The sequence below is a fragment of the Megascapheus bottae genome, chromosome 9 (genome assembly GCF_031878675.1).
Source record: "Megascapheus bottae isolate mThoBot1 chromosome 9, mThoBot2.hap1, whole genome shotgun sequence".
NCBI lineage: Eukaryota > Metazoa > Chordata > Mammalia > Rodentia > Geomyidae > Megascapheus > Megascapheus bottae.
This window is the reverse complement of record NC_143517.1, coordinates 62,283,862-62,304,094: the sequence shown is the minus strand read 5'-3', so window position 1 is coordinate 62,304,094 and position 20,233 is coordinate 62,283,862. Positions and strand designations below refer to the sequence as shown.

Below are 20,233 nucleotides of genomic sequence, written 5' to 3'. Positions count from 1 at the left end.
CCATTTCTGGCTTTTTCTATGTATATGTGGTACCGAGGAATTAAAGCTAGGTCTTCATGCATGCTAGGCAAGCATTCTACATCTAGGCCAAACTCCAGGCCCCCCCCCCCACAGTCTTAATGTAGCTATACCAAGGCATCATCACTTAAGAAAGCAGTTTATGAATAGAGTCCCCACAGTTTTCTTTTTTGAGTACCAACTTCCTAGTGTTTTAACTTATTGAACTTTGACTTTGTCTCTCTAAGGAGTTTTCTCTTGCATCTACCATATTTCAGTGAATACATTTGTATAATTTGCATACCACCCAATGTATTTACCTACAAGTTTATAAGCTAAATCTGGCTTCCACATATAAGGGAAAACATGCATCCTTTGTCTCTCTGGGCCTGCCTTACTTAACATAATGTTTCCAGATCTTTCTATTTCTTTACAAATGTATCTTTTTTCTGAGTAGATGAATGAATTTACCGTGTGTGTGTGTGTGTGTGTGTGTGTGTGTGTGTGTGTGTGTGTGTATTATTAGGGAAAGATCAAGCAGACAAAAGGAGAGAAAAGAGTCAGTGACCTCAACAGATCAGACCAGGCTTTAATCATGGCTGCAGAGGTACTCCAGGTTATACTGAGAAGAGTAGGAGAAGCAGGGAGTGGGAGAAGCGAGGAGAAGTAGAGGTGGGAGCTGAGGTTTTTATACATTGAGTGTAAGATTTTCTTCAGAAGGTCTTTGTCCCATCTGGCTTGGGATCTATGGTATTCAGATAAGACCAGGAGTGAAGTTTTTCTGAAAATCAAGAGGGATATGGAGGGGGACGGGAGGTGGTCAGTGGCCATGGGAGCAGCATGGAGTGATGAGAACAAAGAAGATTCCCCACCTTTTCTTGATCAACACATTCATTTTTTAAATCAAGCGCATTTGTCTGCAGGCAATATGGAAGCCATCTCGAAAGCTAGGGAAGACCAGACCACCAGCAGGTGTCAGTGGCTTTCACTGTAGCGAGGCCTCATCTACCAATCTAGACAGAAGAGACTGCCAGGCCACCAAAGCAATGCCAGCTCTGGCCTCCTCTGGCCAACACATCTGTGCATACCTTCTCACCATTCTTGCCCAACTCTTCCTATTTTCTCCCTCCAAACATCGCTAAAGATGGGCTTTTCTTTATGCTAGGCCTGATGAAATAAATCTCCTTTCTCTGTCCTTCACTGTGTCTCTTTATTTGGTATGGGAGAGTCAGTGGCTTCCCATGACCTGTGGGACTCCTGGAAGTCAGGCCTGGGATCTAAAATCCTCAGCTTTGGAAACATTAGGACAATAGACTGGCCTAGCATGCTAGTTTCCACTTAAGTTTGTTAGCTGCTGGAGGAAGGCTCAGCAAAGTGCTTGCTGTCACTGTGGAGCTAAGATAAACAGTTAAACAGCTCTGCTTTTCTTCTGTTGGTTGGTGCTGTTTGCAAGGGCTTGGTGGGTCAGTTGAACTCAGCCAGCCAATTTTGTCTGCTCCTCCTTCCATCCTACAGTGTTGCAGTTCTGGAAGGAAGCAGATAGACCAGTGGAAGTCCCCATGGACTGGGATGGCCTCTTCTTCACACCTACGTGTTTGCGGAAGAAGTTAGGAGCAAGAAAAGTTCATCTAAAGTGATGAGAATAAGGAAGCAGGAAAAGAGGCCTGAGAGAGAGGCCTAGCCTTTCACAAAACACTGGCTTTAGAATATGACCAGTCTCTCCGTGGGTGTCTTCCTTCCTAGGAGAAAGGCCTGGGAGGCAAGTCTAATATGCATGCAATGGTTAATTAGAAGAAAAGACTATTTTCAAGCTCAGAGAAGCTTGCTGTGTTATTAAACTACCAGACTGTCACCCTGTCACTTAATCTTTATGACAGTCCTGCAGATTGGGTTTCCTTGGACTACAGATCAGACTATGGGAGGGGAGATTAAAGAGCAAGGCCAGCATCACCCTCAATGAGTCATCAAGTACAACTTCTGGAAAAGTCCACCCAGCTCTGTCACTGGGACACTTGCTTGTCCTCTCCTTGGCTCTCTCCTCAAGATGGTCTTTGAAGTAGACTCCCACACTGCCATTACCAAGTGGAATTCGAATCATGTTCTTTGTATCTGTGACCAAAATGGGTTTGGCCCTTTCCTAGAACCCAGACTTAGCTTTTCTAAGGAATGACATGGGCGGGATCAAGGAGCAGAGAAAAGAAGAAGGAAGTGGAGGGAATACAGTCATGAAATGGGATACATATCCTAAAATAATAATAAAGTAAATTTCAGGGGTTGTGAGGGGTGGGTGAGAATGATGGAGGGAGTGACGTGAAGAGTCACTGCATTTATAAACTGCTTTGATGAATAGCAGGTGCTTTGTTCACCTACTGAAAGATAAAAAGAGGATGAAAAAGGAGCCCATATAGCCATCCATGAATTTAATATAAGACAAGAGGTTGGGATGGCCATGCCGCTTGCATCATCTGTGTGTCATAAGGAATGGCTCCACTGGTTCCACGTCTTTATAGACAGCCAGAGTCTGAAATCAAGTGGACTGCTCAGCTCTCCACTGTCTCAGAGCTCCCTCCACACCGCCCTGCACATCTCCATATCCAGCCTCTTCTCACACTATCCCCACCCCTGGCACTGCTTCTGGACTGCTTTTCCTGCACCCTGCTCTTCTTTGCACAACACTGCCCACCCTCCTCCCTGCCCAGACCTCTTCACTTGCCACTTCCTGTACCCTTCAAGTGTCAGCTTGGTGGTGCCCCAGGGAGAGCCCTCATGAGCTGTTAATGCTCAGGGCTCCAGTCACTGCAACTATCTGCACTGTGGGCAACACAGTGCCTCACCCACAAGACCCTGGAGCAGTAACATACAGTCCAGCTCTGCTTTCCTAAGTGTCCTTGCCTGGCCCAAGATTCTGTGTTGTTAGCAGATCATCTTCATTTCCCATGATATTTTGGAAACATTGCTCTAACCAAGATGTGTCGACAGTTTGGATCAGAATAGGTTTCCCTTGATGAGGTGGAAATAAGACTAAAATGAATAGTCTCTCAAACATTTTGTGTTTGACACACTAGTTCTTTGAAAATGCTAGGTGCTGATTCTCAATGGCCATGATCTCTCTAGCTCACCATTCTCATCCCTGGCTGAAGGAGAAGAGGAAACCTAGGTACATTTTGCTGCCTGCCTAGTCCTTCTTACTATGCTTGTCATGTAAGAGGTTCCAGGTACCAGCAAACCTCCCTGAACAGAATCAAAGGGTAAAGACGGAAGGGGAAGGCAGAGTATGGTGGCTCACATCTATAGTCCCAACTACTTGGGAGACAGAAATTAGGAGGCCCACCATTCAAAGTCAGACCAGACAAAGGTTAGTGAGACCCAATCCCTATCTCAGTTATTAAGTTAAATGTGATAGTTTAGGACTATCACCCCATGTAGGCAGGAGGTATGCACAGAAGGACAGTGCTCAAGGCTGACCCAGGTCAAAATGTGACATTCTTTCACAGGTGTCAAAGGCTCATGCCTATGATCCTAACTACTTGGGAGGCTGAGAGCTAAGGATCCTGGTTCAAAGCCAGCCAAGACAGGAAAATCTGTGTGACTTGTATCTCCAATTAACCAGCAAGAAGTCAGAAGTGGAGCTGTGGCTCAAGTGGTAGAGTGCTAATCTTCAGCATCAAATCTCAGGAACAAGGCCCAACTCCTGTGTTCAAGCCCTAGGATTGACACAAACTAAATAAATAGATAAATACATAGGTAGATAAATACACAGACAGATAAATAGGCAGGTAGGTAGACAGATAGACAGACAGACAGAACAGAGAATGACAAGTATAGTCATTATTACAATAGGGGTCTATGACCACAGTGAAGCAAATCTGAACCTGCAGGGATTCATAGAAAACATATTGAAAAACATGTTGGTGCAATAAGGAAGCATTGTTCCAAGACTGTTATCAATGATCCGCCTGTGCCACTCAAGATGGTTTGTGTTTGGCACGTTGTTTCCATTTATATTCTAGTGAGCTGTCTATTCAAAGATGTGGAAACCATGTGTCAGGCTGCATTGACCAAGCTGACCCAGCAGGAGCCCGGGTTAAAGGGCATTAATGGGCTCCTACTTCCTGCATTCAAGGTCAAGTTTCCAAGCTATGTTCCTTGGAATTATGGAAGCCCAACAGAAAAAACCCATGGGGCTCAAGGTGGATGAAAGAAACAGAATGCTAGCCCAGCATCTTTCCACCTCCTACCAAAATGAGCTCCTCTGCTTGGTTAATATGTGGAGTTCACATCTAAAAGTTCTTATAGGGCTGGGAGTTTTGCCTAGTGGTAGAGTACTTGCCTAGCAGGCATAAAGACCCGGGTTGAAGATGGCGCTGTGGCTCAAGTGGTAGAGCTTTAGCTTTGAGAAAGCCCAAGGACAGTGCTCAGGCCCTGAGTTCAAGCCCCAGGACTGGCAAACAAAACAAAATAAAACACCCAATTCTTATGAAGAAGTCTGTGAGAATGGATGAATAAATGAATGATGATGGAGTAAATTAATACAGAGACTCCCACATCTCTTCCCTTTCAGACCCAGTAGGTGGAAGCACTGCTGAACATCGGAAACTCCGTGTATATCAGTGGTAAGGCCCCACTGAGGCCAGCATCACCCACACTTGGGGAGCGAATCACAGTCAAGCTACTATTGCTCTGCAGGGCTTTGGCCTATGCTAAAGGGGCTTGTCCTCCTCCAGGGCCTTTAGAGCTTGTAAAGCTCCTTAACACATGAGCACCTTATGATATCTGGCCAGTTTGATCAGTATCAGAGAATTTAGAGCTTAGGAAGGTCCCACAGTCTCACGGATAGCATCTTTTATGTCCACTGAGGCCCAATACACCGCCATCTGCGTTTTCAAATGCAACAGACCCCTGAAGCCCCATCTTGTCCCTTACAAAGTTTGATTCTATGAGTGCCTTACCTTGTGACTCTAGGGTGGCATTTCCAGGTCCTGTTGTAACTTGAACACTCTTCTGTTCCTCCCAGCTAGACAATGGGCAGCACAGAACACAATGGCTCATTAGCACCTACACAAATGAAGAATAATTGGGTGTGCAAGTGAGCCCAGACAGGAGAACTAGCTCTCAGCTAGCTTGTCAGCTGATGACCGGCCTCTGTAATCCCTGAAGAAGCCAGGCCTGTGCTCATGTTCAGGATTTCAGATACGATGAGGGCCATGTGTTGCTGAGCCTGTGATGGACACAAGGTACACAGAAGTGTCTAGGACAGAGAAACCATGATGTCTTCAGAGTTCTACCCCACCCACCCCCCATGGCTAATACATGTGGTATTTGTCCCTCCAAGTTCCAAACATGAGAAATGTGTCTTGCTCATATTCATACCCCAGACCAGCTTAGCACGGTGCAGACAGAAAGTGAGGTAGCCGGTGGTGAATGGACCCATGAGTTGGAGTATGGACAGATCTACAACACAAGCCCCGGACTCTGGGCCATATCCAGGAACTAGGACTACACTGAAAGTCAATCTCCTAACATTCCAGAAATGCAGTCTTTACCCTTAGCGAGGAATGTTCCTATTCATCATGACTTGCACTGTTTCTTCTTCATGCAAAGCACTGACAAATCCCTTTGTGTGTGTGTGTGTGTGTGTGTGTGTGTGTGTGTGTGTGTACATGCATGCATATTTGTATATGTGCATGTGCATGTCACATATGCATCCACTTAAACCTATCATCAGTTTATTTGTGAAACACAGAGGATTGTCCTATGGTCATAACTTGCTTAAACTGAAGACATGAAATCCAGAGAAACCTTAAGAACAGTGTCTGACAAGCTGGTACCACTTAAACAAAGCTGCCAATATGCTGTCATTGTCGCAAGCATTCTCCCCTGTAATGCTACGCAAGCATCATTTCATGTCAAGGAACTAAAACTAAAATCTTTCTCCTTTTTTCCAGCACTTCCCCAGATACCACAGAGGTGGACAGGTGGGATGGATGTCCTGAGCCAGTCCACATTCTCCTGTTCCTAAAGATGCTCTACGTTTTTCTTTTCCTAGGCCTCATTCCATCATCAGCTACTTGGAGACAGGCACTACTTCTGTGTTTTTCCCTATCACAAGAACAGCAATGGCTTGGGATTGATTCCCAAGCAGAGCGGGAGAGAAGGTCAACTGGGAGAAAAAGGAGGAAAGGAAGAACACACAAAGAATTTTTGAGCCAGGTGAGGTGGCTGATGCCTGTAATCCTAGCCTCTTGGGAGGCTTAGATCTGAGGATCAAGGTTCAAAGCCAGCCTGGGCACAAAAGGACCTGAGACTCTTATCTCCAGTTAACTTCTAGAAAATGGTAAGTGGGGCTTGGCTCAAGGGTAGGGCAGTAGCATTGAGTTTAAGAGCTCGGGGACACTGCCCAGGCCCAGGGGTATGGTGATAGCCTTGAGCTGAAGAGCTCAGGAACAGAGTCCAGGTGAAGTTCAATTCCCATGACCCCCCCCCCCCAAAAAAAAGAAAAAAGAATTCTTGGCCCCTATTTCTGTCTGTCCTGTGTGGTTGAGGTAGTGGTTCTGTACAGAGATATGTGCACATGGGAAAATGCCATTCAACTTGCATACTATGAAAATCATGCAGCAACACATACTGTGTAAAAAGAAAAGGTTTTGTGGTATGTCTTTCTAGCATGGCTCTTTCCACACATCATCTGGCTCCATTTTTATCACATTTCTGTGTGGAACTGAGGGTGGGAAGGCAGGGAGGTAGGGGACACAGCCCTGCCATTCGCCCATGAAGGTGCAGGCAGGCTCTAGAAACTTGTTTCTTTACCTGAGAGTGGGGCATAGCCAATTAGATTGCACAGCTGTTTGTCGATGAGCCTTTCATGGCCTTCCTCCCTACCCTGTGACCCATGTCAATCAGTGTGTGTGTCACTGTATGCCCATGAGCCTGGGAACATGCTGGCTGCTGAGAACTGCTGAACTCCATCCAGATCTCGACTGGCCCACCCAGTGGGTCTGGGATCAGATAAAGATGCACAAGACCTGTCTTCTATCTCAATGAGAAATGTTCTACATTAAGTAGCCTTCATCCACTGGAAAGCTGAATCTAGGAGAGTAGGACTACAGCTTCCCTGCTGCTTGAAATGAAATTCCGTGTGTGTGTGTGTGTGTGTGTGTGTGTGTGTGTGTGTGTGTACATGCATGCATGCCCATACATGTATACACAGATAGGCAGAAAGAAATGGGGAAAGGATAGAGGATTAACCCTAAATCTGTTTTAATCTGTAGCCTGCCAGCCTCTCCTGCTGAGCAATTAGTCAGAGAAGCAAAGGACACAACCATGACTTCATTAAACACATTCCTCCAGTGTCTCATTTGTGCAGGGGTCTGGAAGAACTGGGATGATGAGGCCAGAAACCAGGCCAGGGTCCCACTCATTACCACCTGCCCTTCCCCTAGCCCACTGCAGGAGAACAAAGGCAATCCAGCCCCTCCTCCCATGTTTTCTTGACACTCCATCTTGGCCAAGTCAAATCCCAAGTCATCTAGTGTATGGGGCTCCTATTGTAAAATTTGCTATTCAATAGTTTCTGCCATAATTCACCAGGCATCAGTTAGGTTCCTCTGTGTGTGCTGAAACACAGTGTTTGTCCTCTATACCTAGGCATGTGTGAACACTGAATGGTTACTGGCTGGGCTTTTGGAAGCAGAAAGATGCACTCCAACGTAATGTCAGTGAAAGTTTGGAAGAGGAAAAGGGTAGAAAGCAGGCACTGACCTTGGGCTCCTGGCACTGAGCTAGGGACAATCTCCACTTGGATTAATTGTTCTCTAGATCTGAGCAGATAAGGATTCCTGGTTCCAAACAGGGGAGATAAGATGACTGGTTCAAGGCCACACACTAAGAGAATAGCAGATATAATATTTGAAGTCATTTTTCCTGGCACAAAATCAATGCAATGGGTTAAAGAGTTTGTAATTTATCCTATGGGGAAGATAGCCTATTGGTATTTGCTGCCCTGGGCCCCAGGACCCTCTCAGCTCCTCAACACCACACTCTCCCTTTCCACCACCCACATCTGTCTCGTACCCTGGCCATTTTCCATTCCAGCTTCTCAGTAGTCTTGGCTTCCCAATCAACTCAAACCTGAAAGTAACTACTACTGTTTATTATTAATTCTGGTGGCTAAAAGTGATGGAAAAGGGAAGGGGGGGGGAGAGGAGAGAGATAGGAGAGAGACAGAGACCGAAACTCACTCTGGATGCTGTCAGTGTGGAGTTTCACAAGCAATGGCTACCAGAACAATGGCTGTGGACACAGATTCTGGATCCAGTTGTTCACTCTTCCGGTGCTTGTGTGGTCGTGGTTGTGAAGATTGCTTAAACTTCCATCCTCTGCCTGTCAAGTATGACAAGTAATGATCCTACATGTCCAGGCATAATTGTACCGATTCAAGGTGCTAATTCCTGTGAATCGCCTTAACCAGTTCCTGCCATAAAAGCATGACTAAAGTGTGTATTCAGTGTGCAAATCAGTCCATAAACAACTTCCCATGTAAATGAAGTAACCTACAGGACTCTGGTGAGTCTGTGAGATACTCTGGACCATAGGCTTTTTTAGCAATAAAGGAAAAGATTTGAAAGAAGAATCTAACTCCTGAACTGTGAAGGGTAGCAACCCTGAGCATCAAGCTAGCACTGTGGCTCACGGGTGATCTAAGGATTTACACAGGGCCGAGCACCCACAGTGATGCATGTCGGTAATCCCAGTTGTGGGGGAAAAATAGGGAGGAGGATCTGTGTCTGAGGATCTCACCATCTGAAATCCTGCCTGAAAAACGACCTAAAGTCAAAAGGGCTGGAACATAGTTGAAGTGGTGGTGTATCTTCGAGCAAGTACAACATTCTAAGTTTCATCTCCAGTACCACAAGATAAAAAGATGGTTTTGTTTGCAGCATGCTGTTATAGAATGCATCATATTTTACTGCAGAAAATAAATACTGTGTGGTTTCTTTTGTCACATTTACAAAAGGGCAGCAATGGAGAATTCCAGAGCCTTTGTCTTCCTCTGCAGATGAGGGAGGTCTAGGAGGAATAAGTAGTCCACAGGGAGGAAGGCAAAGGAGGAGCCAGCCACCCACACTGTCTTCTGCCTGCCTTGGCTCTTGTTCTGCAAATATCTTCCCTCTTTGGGCATTGGTTGTGACTTGTTTGACTTGTTTTGACATTGTCCCACTGCCCCCAGAAAATGGTGCCGATGTGCTCTTTGTTCGCTGTGGAATCACAGGACCAGACACTGCCTGTAGTTGTTGGTATCAGAAGCACTTGAACTTGACACCAAACCCTAACATCTACAGATTGCAAGAGCCTGGCTGTCTGTTGTAAGGGCTAAACCCCAGCACTGGGTCAAGACAAGTCTATCTGAGTCCCTGAGCTGTCTCTTCATGTAAGGTCGTGGTGGGCTTGCATGCAGAGACGTGCAAATACGTTACGTGAGTTATGTAAGGTTCACAGAAAGAAGACTGCCACACAGTTCAGGCAGAAAAGTGTTTATTGGGGGGCGGGGAGAGCAAACTGCCGGTCCCCATGAAGGTGTGTGGAGAAAGACGAGGGAGAGGACTGTGTGAGGACAATCAGGTGATTCACGAAGAGGAAGGGAGGAGGGGCTGTTCTCCCAGGCAGACCTATCAAGAGCGTTTGCTAATCTGTTTAATTTGTGTTTATCAACTCCAGTTGGCCTGGGGGATCCATCAGTGGACTAGAAAGGCAGGTGGTGCCTTTGGAAGCGTTCTTTGAAGAAGAAATGCAGAGGACCAGGCAAGGGATTGCACCCCTATTAATCAAATGAGGATACCGAGACTCAGAAAAGTTCAGTGTGGAACCTTAAGGTCACACAAATTAGTTTTAGTGTTGGGGATTCTGGCAATTATGCTCAAGGCACAAAGCAGAGGACAGAGCCACAAACGAGAAGGAAGGGAGAAAAGCCTCACTTTGGGGGAGTGATCACCCATACCCTACCACTAAGGGAGAGGAGAGCTGACTGATTGCTCTTGGAATGTGTGAGGATTATTTCCTAAACAAAGGCCAACACAAGATGCCCCTAAGAGCCAACGGACAATAACACATAAAGATATAATGGCTCTGCTGGTATTGAAATAAATCATCTCCAGAGTCTTCTTATTTTGTATATCTTTGTGTTACATAAACAAACGTAGAGGTGATTCTGAACTTGAAAAATAGACTATTTTGTATAAAAAGCAGCTTTTGTGCACTGGAAAAAAGTATTTAAGGCTGGTAAAGTGTGTTATGAAAATGATAAGACTCAGCTTACCGTGGGTCTTTTAATTCCATTTGTGAATCCATATAAACATAGATGATCTTTTAACCAGTTCTTCCAAGGGTCTCTTTGATGTTGCAGTAAGGTACAACCTCTTAAACACAGCCCAGATAACAAAATTTTTAACACCCCCCCTCCGTACTTAAACAACACTGGCATGCCAAAGCACTCAAGAGCATAAAGCAATAGGTAAACTTACAAGCAGAGGGACTTCTGTACTTGGGAGAACCTTTCTCTGCCAGGACCGTTTGGATTTTATATCATTCACAAACCATACAAAATTGTCAGTACTGGAAGATGGCCCTCCAGCAGCTAATGAGAAGATGTGACTCTCTTGTCATCTGAGGGCTAGATGTGTCCCCACCCGAGAGAAGAAAGTCCCTTATCTTATATCTGTCTTTATCAAGTTGGCAAAGTCTATAGCAGCTGCAATACTTTGCCAGTTAGATGTTCATTCTCCACCCTCTGATAAGCAAGCCTACATGGCAAGTTTGCCAATATTTTCTGTAAATTTTTCTCAGTGAAAAAAATGAAGCCAGGGCTGGGAATGTGGTAGAGTCCTTGCCTAGCATGCATGAGGCCCTGGGTTCAATTCCTCAGTACCATATAAGCAGAAGAAATCAGAAGTTGTGCTGTAGCTCAAGAGGTAGAGGACTAGCTTTGAGAAGAGAGAGGCTCAGAGACAGGGCCCAGGCCCTGAGTTCAAACCCCAGGATTGGAGAAAGAAGGAGGGAGAGAGAGAGGAGAGAGGAGAGAGGAGAGAGAGAGAGAGAGAGAGAGAGAGAGAGAGAGAGAGAGAGAGAGAGAGAGAGAGAGAGAGAGAGAGAGAAAGAGAGAGAGAGGAGGGAGGGGAGGGAAGAGGTAGGAGAAGCCAATGAATTAAGTGAATAAATTAGCAAATAAATGAATGAATTTGTTAAATGAATTAAATGATTACTTGCTTACATTTTAAATTGCCAGTAAAAGGCAAATCTATCATTAACACAAGGTTCAAAGACCAAACCTACACCAAACACCACCTATAGAAACCTGTATTTTGTGTTCTCTTTCTCTCTCCCCCAAGCTTTTCCCATATGGAAAGGGACTCAGTGCTAGCTAGATAAACAAGTTGCACTCAATATCAGGATTCAGTCTACGAAGCAGACCCAGTGTGGGGAACCCTTGGCCTCAATCAAAGTTTAGTGATAGAACATCTATTGCCTTGCAGCACAGACTGATACTTGTCCCCAGATCTCAGGCCTTGTGTGTTCCCTAAACTACTAGGTACTTGGAGTAATGAGTAGATTTATTCAGCTTCTCTCAAAGTTACATCATTAGGAATGGCTTGAAGAATAAGAAAAGCAGAAATGTTGTGGGGAATTTGTAGGAAATGTCCTTAAAGCCAAAGGGTATTCTTTTCTCTCTTTCTGGAAGCCTGAAATAAAGACAATAACTGGAGTTGGAGCAACCAATTTGTATTGTAAGACAACTTTGGATATGGTTGATGTTCCTTTCTTATTGACAGTTGTTAGAATGACAAGGCAGATAAAGCTGTGCCTCTGGCCTTCTAGAATGCCATCCTAGCCATGTTCTCAGGATCTTTAAAAAGAAAAAAAAAAAACAAAAACTAACTTCCACACAACTAGGCTGCTATTTTTTTTTCTGGGTGTTCTACAAGGAAATACAATCCTAAAGGTCTGATTTTCAGAGAGCAAATCCATCCTGTGGCCCACAGGATGCTTCGGTAGTCTAGTCTTCTGCCAGGCTGGTTACAAGACATAGTCCTCGGGGACTTAAACAACTTAAAAGTGTTTTTTTTTAAATCAAACTGACACTCAAAATTAGTGTAAGGATGTCATATTTCTCAAAAAGCTAAGATTAATTTTTATTTGATATGACTTTGCACTTCTAAGGATGTAAGTTAACACCAAAAATGCTTGGCAGATGGATAAAACCAGTCGTGTGACTGGATAAGCAAGAAGCACATGCATGGCCCATTTACTCAGCACCTCACTGAACCTGCCAGCCATCCTAGAGATGCTAAGCCTGTCGTGCCTTCCATCCCACAGGCAAGCACACTGTGGGCGTGTGCTTCACTAAGCTCGCGTCACACATAGGTGACCTTCACGGGTGCATTTTGTATATTGATTAGTTACGACAAGGGAAAACAGACAGGTTTCTTGATCTCCAGGAATATATAAAGGAAAGAAGGAAGGAAGGAAGGAAGGAAGGAAGGAAGGAAGGAAGGAAGGAAGGAAGGAAGGAAGGAAGGAAGGAAGGAAAGAAGGAAGGAAGGAAGGAAGAAAAGGAGGAGGGAGAGGAGGAAAGAAAGGAGGGAAGAGAGGAAGGAAGGATGGAAAAAGAAGGAAGAGGGGGAGGAAGGTGGGAATTATGGAAAAGAATTGCTGTGTTTTATTCCCAGGCAAATGTAGTTGATCCAGCAAGGCCTTGATAGTTGGCAGTTCCAAAACTATGTAATTTTTAATCCTCATGGATAAAACTTTGTAGGTATGTTGACAAACATAAATCATATTAAGAAAGGAACTTAAATGAGCATCTGGCACTACAATAGCAATATTTTTAATGTAATTTTTCTTAAGATGAGTCTGAGAGGGGGGTGCTGTGATACCCGCTTTGGGTAGAGCCTTGCCCAGCTGTGCAGGTGGGGTTCTCCTGAGGGAAGCAGGAGCAGAGCTGAGCTTCAGCGCCCTGAGGTTTCTCCCTCAGTCTCTAGCTTCCAGAGCTAGATAGTGAATTGTTACCCAGTGACAATACAGAACACTTATAATCACTTGTCAAGGCCAATCATACTAACTTTGAGGTCTCAGATTTTAGGCACAGTAATTTCATTCTGCCTGTTGTTGGTTTTTTTTTTTAATTTAAAATTGTTACTATAAAGGGCATGTATGGAGGGGTTACAGTTACCTAAGTCAGAAAATGAGTACATTTATTTGTGAACAGTGTCATTTCTCTTGTTTTCTCCCAGGTTTTCTCTCCCATCCTCGCACAGAAGTTGTCTAGTTCATTTTCAACATAGAGTCTAAGGAGTACCACTGCTGCATTTACTCGCCCTTATGTCCCTCCATTTCATTGTTTTCTTTGACTTTATTTAGAAGTAACATTATAGAATACTGTAGAATACAATGTTTCTAGTTGCAAGGACCCTCTGGAATATAGTTTCCATACATGAGAACAGTTGGTTCTCATGGCAGTTCACATGGTCTCTGTCTCTGTTTCTGTCTCTCTCACAGAGAACCCACTTTTGGCACCTACCCTCTGTACCTCATAACACCCTATAATCCTTTACACTTTGCATAACAACCATTAGCCTTTGCTCTGTAATCCCCATACTATGCCCAGCCCTCTGTGGGCAGACACACCCATTTGTTGCATCCACACTGGAGTAACAGACTTTGGCATGCATAAAACATTCAATGACTATTTGCTAAATGGTCTGCTCTGGTTTAACCTGAGTTGGCCAGCCCAGTCCATTACAGTAGAGATTTATTTCAAAAAGACAGGGTTATGGCTCCCGGGCAGAGTGACTGCACCAGAACCTCTGGGAGAGGGACAGCCAGGGATGTTTTTACAATATACTTTCTGCCATTCTTGTCACACTAAAATTCCAGGAACAAGATTTTTAGTCTGGCCCAAGAAGAAAGGCTGAGACTTGGTCAGCTGAGGTCCTGTAAAAGATGTCTGCCCTAGAGTGCCTCTTACCTACGGAGTCGTCTTTGCGAGTGAGTACTCATTCTGCAGCCTCTAATGAGGGAGGCATGTCTCTGCAAATGCTCCATTCTCGACTCTTTTCATTTTCTACAATATCCTTTGGCCTGTTGCTTCTCACCTGGCTTCCACTACCTATTTGTGAATCTAGCCTGGCACCTACAGCCTGAATGCCACCTGTCCATGGCTTTCTAAAACACAGCCACCAACTCTTGGCCACTCCTCTCATTGAGTGCAGACAGCTCTCTGGATCCTCAGGAGCTGTATCCCCAGGTCCAAACAGCTCCAGATCCAAACTATACATAATGCATCTTCACCGAAGGTGTGGAGACCTCCCTCACTTCCTAAATGGCAGTCAAACAACTCTTCACATAGCATTTAGATCACACAAGGAATGACCAGCCAGCTTGTAGAAATCATCTATAGTACTAGCACCATCCAGCTGGGTCCTTCTAGATTCCTGCCCCACGGGACCAGCCTTATTACCAAACAGCTGTCACCTGGCTCTGAGTTTTGAGTGGTTTGTTATTTGAGAACAACTTGCAAATAAATGTTTAGCCCCACATGGATGTATAACCTATACAAACAAAGCTCATCAACTGTCTTCCTTCCTGTATTTTGGCCACTGTATATCTGGTATCACAGTTGTCAGTGGGTTATGAGTAGCAAAACCTTCAGTGTGGTACAGTACAGAACAGGACTGTGACTCAGCTCTCCCTTCTGTCATGGAATGAGAATCTTGGGGGAAGCTCTTGGCAGTGGTTCCGCTGCCCTTTGGCTATAAGATCTTGTTTCTCTTATACATGCCTGGTATCTTTACATGACTGAAATCACTGGGCACATTAACACTACCAGCTGCCACCATGGAAAACACACGAAGAGTTTCTAACAGTATGCAAAGTTCATTTGCACATAACTTTTAGCTTTGCTCTTATTTATCCTACTGGCTTGTGGAAAAAGATGGCTGCCTCTCTCCAGGCAGTGTGGGCATGTTAAAAATAGCAACAGCACAGTTCAGCTACAAGAAGGAAGTAGGAGATGGACAGTGGGAACTGACAATGCCTCTGACTGCCATGAGGGAAACCAGAAGTGAGTGCTTCCCTTCTCCTCAGTGCCTGATCAGCACTGAATGTGTTCCCACACCCACACCACTTCTTTTTTTTGGTCCGTTGTGGGTCTTGAACTGTGGGCCTGGGTGCTGTCCCTGGGTTCTTCCGGCTACTGCCTTACCCCTGGGCCTGGGCATTGTCCCTGAGCCACAGGTCACTTTGTATTTTCTAGTTAATTAGAGATAAGAGTCTCATGGACTTTAGTGCCTGGGCTGGCTTTGAACAGTAATCCTCAGATCTCAGCCTCTTGAGTAGCTAGAATTACAGGCATGGGCCACCATACCTGGCTCTCTTGTATCTCTTCTAAGACTGAAATTACTGAACAGGTTCTCACTGCTAGCTGCCATAATGAAAACACACCCAGAGCTCCCGAAAGTACAGAAGCTCACTTGTGTACACATGAGCCTGGCGACCTGACCCTGGAGTGATTCATTGTACAAGTCACTGCAGCACAATTCTTCCAGCTGGGGTGGCTGGACTCTGTGGTGACCCTTGAGGCTGTGGCTTCTTTGGGCCTTGAAACTAGACAGTGGGAAGCTGCAGAATCAGGTCCCTTGTAGGCCCTGCACAAAACTTGAGTGTGTCTGTGAGTCTCTGGGGATAGGAGAGGCCCACAATGACAAACACTTAAGTCTTCTGGGCCCGTCTGTCTTCAAGAACAGAACCTGTATCTCTGCCTCAATGGATCTGGATATGGGTGAGGTCAAGTTCAGAAAGACAAAGGGCATATGTCTTCTCTTTATGGATGTTGGACCTGAAACATAAACATAGATGAAAACTCTTACAGGTCTTCTGTGCATAGATGATTGACCAAGTGGAGTGAAAGACAGTTTATTGAGGAGTGAGATTATAATGGGCAAATACAGCCATAATAGTCCATGTGGACCTGGGCAACTAGATGGGGCTGGTGAGAGAAGGGATGTGTGCCAGAGCTAGAAAAGGATGGGAGGAGTTGCTCTGATCAAGATACAGTATATGTATAAATGATCAATTGTAACCCCATGTGAAATATTTGAATACTTTTTTGACAGTCCTAGGCCTTCACACTGTCCCTTAGCTTCTTTTGCTCAAGGCTACCACTCTGCCATTTGAACCACAACATCACTTCCAGTGTTTCCTGTTTTTGTGGTACTGAGGAATCAAATCCAGAGCTACTTGCATGCTAGGCAAGCATTCTATCAGGAAGCAACATTCCTAGAGTGGAAGGTAATATTTTAAAAAGAAAAAGGGTAAGGTCATAGAGGAGGAGGACAAGTGGTTAGGGAATGTATCAAGTATTGTACACAGGGGCACATAGAGAGCAAAGGGACAATGCAAAGACTGGATGGTCCTATCTTAAACTGGGGAGAGGAGGCTAGTGTTCAGGAAAGCAAAGTGGTTCCCCTGTACCTCACTCTGAGACCCCTCAGCTTCATAGAGGAAGATCCATTTCTGTTGTTTAAGACACCTGGATTGTGGTACATTGTTACCACAACCAAGGAAACTGGTACACTGTTTTCCTGATTCAATGAAATAAGGTATAAAAAAACCTTTCTGAACTCCAAAGTTTTGTATGTGTGTGTGTGTATCACAATAAAACACTCTTGTACAATGTACACTAATATTTTTTTTATTTTTGTGCTGTTATTATGAAGGTGGTGTACAGAGGGAAGCTAGTTACATAAGTCAGGCAGAGAGCACCTTGCTTTTTGGACATCACCCCTTTCCTCCCATCCCCAGCCACAAGCTGAATAGTTCATTTTCAACAGTGTCTACTGAGTACTATTGCTGCACTTACTCTTTAATATACACCAATCTCACCTCCCTAGCGGATAATGGCTAGAATGTTTTTAATTAGTTAAAATTGTCAAATTTAAGAAACATGGAGTGGGGTCATACAGGAAGGGATCTAACCTGCTAAACAGAGACCTAAACTATTTTCACTGATTCATGCAGTGGAAAGTCTGGATTTAGTTCTGGTGTGGTGGAAACCCTGAATCTACCAATGAGTCAGTCTCCTTTGCATTACTGCAACACAGTACCTGACACAGGCTGTTTGTGAAATTAAGTTTATTTGCCTCTGAGGTTAGGTGGCTTAGTGGCCTCTGGTGAGAATCCGGGATGGCCAGAGCCTTCTGGAGGAACCTGGTCATATCCCAAGATTTAACAGAGGAAGCCTGTGTGCAGGGAAGGAAGGAGTAGCAAAATGTGTCCTCCTACCTCACCTTCCCCCCGCCCCCGGGCAAGTTTGGGGTGTTCCTCGCAGTTGAGACTTAGGTATAGTACTGCCCCAAATGCGAAATGGGGTGCACACTGTACCTTCAGATGCATGAGCCTGGAAGCCTTCTGCTTTCTGTCCAATCACCAGAATGCAATCAGATCCATTAGTATTGCTCCACTGTCATGTGATCAGAAAGGGGGAGGGGAAAGGATGCAATCTATTTAGTATTCATTACTGATAGCTCTGATGTGGGATGTGGCTGTGAACATTAAATCCAAGTCAGGGGCTCCCTGGGGCTGCACGGTGTAATGACTATTCCCAGGGGCTCTCTAGCAGGACAAGTTGGGAGACGGAACTCAGGAAACACAGCTCTATTTTTCTGGCTTCTAGAAGTGTTCCAGTGTCAAGAGCACCATTTGTCCATATGGTCACAATCTAGGGGGGAAAAAAAACAAGAAAGCAAAGGGCTTGGGGACTTAGGGAGAGGTCTTTCCTGCTGTGGAGAAACTAACAGAAAGGGAGTGGGCCATAGCATCTGAGTTCCCTAGCCAGACCTAAGAAGAGGCTTCCGGACAGGAATTTGCATTTACATAAGATGATCTCTTCATGCTTCACCAATGTCATTCACTAAGGAACTGGCATCTCACCATGTAGTCACAGAGAGCCAAGCCAACACCCCAGGGCTGAAACCGAGCTGCTATAGCAGCTGGATAACCAAGGGCTACATATTTGTCTAAGCTGAACCTGTCTCCACAGAATTTATCATCTAATTGCATAGTCTAACGTTCGCTTTTCCATTTTCTCAAACACTTCCCTATGAACTATTTTATTTGATCCTTGCAACAAACAACACTCTTTGATTTAATCCATCCACTAAATCTTTGCTGAGCTTCTTCCATGTAGTCTGAAAGGAGACAAGGGACCTGAATCAGCCAAGCAAATACAGCCCATTCCTCATCCACAACCAGACTAGACAAGAGGGGTCGGGGGATACAGTGCAGATGTACTGGGCTCTGCTGTCCCTGGGAGATTAGCAGAGTGACCTCGTGAGCTATTGTTTCTGGGGAAGGCTCACCTGAGCAATGCTCTGAACATCAAGCTTGGGAGCTAAGAATGCCAGCAATCCATACTAGAGATGTTCTGCTGGAGTCGGCCATCGCTGGAGATGACTACTGTGACTTTCTGTCCATCTCCCTCACACACAAACGTTGTAGAAGATGCAGCAAAATCTAAGCTTCAGCAAGTACAGGACCCGCAGGGTACCTGCAAGGAGGACGGCAGGCTCAACTCCTCTGAACACTGGAACCCCCAACGTACCCCAGTGCTGATGTGGCCCCTGCCAAAGGCTCATTTACATCCATGTTTGTTTCTTGTGCAGTTCTGGGAAACTGCGCCAAGGGCCTCACACTTGCTAGGCAACCTCTCTCCCACACACACATTATGCCCTCCCAGCTCCTGGTTTTTTAGATAAGGTCTCAGTTACTGTATCCAGATCTGTTCTCTAATACTGTCTGGTTTCCGGCCTCCTGAGTAAGCTGGGTTTACAGGCTGAGGCAAGCTCTACCACGCCTAGCTTCCACGTGCTTTTTGTTTGTTTGGACCTTTTTGTCTTCCTGACAACTGTAGCTTGAACATTTTCATCGCTCTTTTTCTTCCTTTCTAGTGTGTTTCTTTAATCTTTTTTTAATTCCACTCCCCTTCCTCCCTTTTAAATCAGTTTTTCTCTCACTTCTTTCTCTCCAGTCTCAGAAGTCCTCCTCCATCCTGCAAGCAGGCCACCTAATCAGGCCCTGGAGAAGTTCACAGCCTTCTGGCGTGGTTTGGGCATCAAAGGTTTTGCATGCATGATTTCCCTTCCTCCCCACCATAACCTCACCACACCCAAAGATCTGGGGCAGGGAGAGCAGCCAGGCTCCAAGGCAGGTAAGTGGAGGCATAGTTACTAGCCCAAGATTAGGCACCCACAGAATTGCATTGCAGCATTCGCATCTGAGCTCAGTCTCTACCCTCCAGCACTCAGTGGAGTGAGGCTAGGGCCAGCCAGCTCTCTCTCTCTCTCCCTCTTCCCTTCCACGGACACAGGCTGACATCCGGGGAGCCCCGGGTCTGGAAGCAGGAAAGACTCCCTTTCCGCTTCACATTCCATCGAAAAGTTGGGAGGCTCAGAGCTGCAAAGCCAGGATTTTAGTCATACCTCTGGAATCATTTCAAACATTTAACCTCTAACATCCTTTCTCCGCCATTCAGCAAATTTCAAGTCTCCGCCGCCCTGGTTTGGCTAGAAAAGGAAGGCAGAATAACCTCCACCATGACCCCCGCCCTCCCCAAAACCCAAGCTCCAGTTGGCTAGACGCAGGACGGGGCTCCAGTCCCCGGGGTCAGGGAGGAAGAACCCCGCGGCGGAGGGCGGGGGGGGGGCAGCCTCGGTGCGGGCCCCGCGGCTCCCAGCGCCGGACGCGCGGGCCTCGCCCGCCCCAGACCCCCCCCCTCCCCGACCTCCAACTCCCACCTCGAGTCCCGCGCCCTAAGAATCAGTCGGGAGCTCGGCCCGGTCGCCAGCAGGGGGGTCGGTCCCTCCTCGGAGCACCGCCGCGGCCTCGCCAGGGTCCCAGGGTCGGGCCCCCCGCGGGGGGCCCCGCCAGGATGGCGCCGGCGGAGGAGCGCGGCGGCCCGCGGAGCTGTCCTCGCTGAGCCCGGCTCCGGGCGGCGATCGAGGTCCCCAGCCCGCGCCCGGCGCTCCCCGGGCTCAGCCCAACACCATCCACGTGGCTCGGCGGAGCTCGGTCGGGCGCGCAGGAAGCCCCGAGCGAGGGGCGGAGGGGAGCCGGGCGCGGCGGGGCGGGCGCTGGGCGGAGGAAGGGGAGGGCCACGCGCCGCGGAGGCGGCCTCCCGTCCCCTCCCCGG

At 46.3% G+C, this 20,233-nt stretch overlaps 1 long non-coding RNA gene across 2 annotated transcripts in view; it reads right to left on the bottom strand.

Moving 5' to 3' along the window:
• The window catches only part of LOC150059273 (uncharacterized), a 53,838-nt gene extending 34,164 nt beyond the window's left edge, over positions 1 to 19,674 (bottom strand). Inside the window, exons 1-4 of one of the 2 annotated variants that reach the window (XR_016536715.1) lie at positions 17,428 to 19,674; positions 8,235 to 8,376; positions 7,756 to 7,878; positions 4,947 to 5,215 (exon numbers count right to left, since the gene is read on the bottom strand). This is a non-coding gene — a long non-coding RNA (uncharacterized LOC150059273). The remainder of the gene's footprint in view (positions 1 to 4,946; positions 5,216 to 7,755; positions 7,879 to 8,234; positions 8,377 to 17,427) is intronic. The other variant, XR_016536714.1, reaches the window with a different exon arrangement.
• Positions 19,675 to 20,233: the final 559 nt, after the last annotated feature.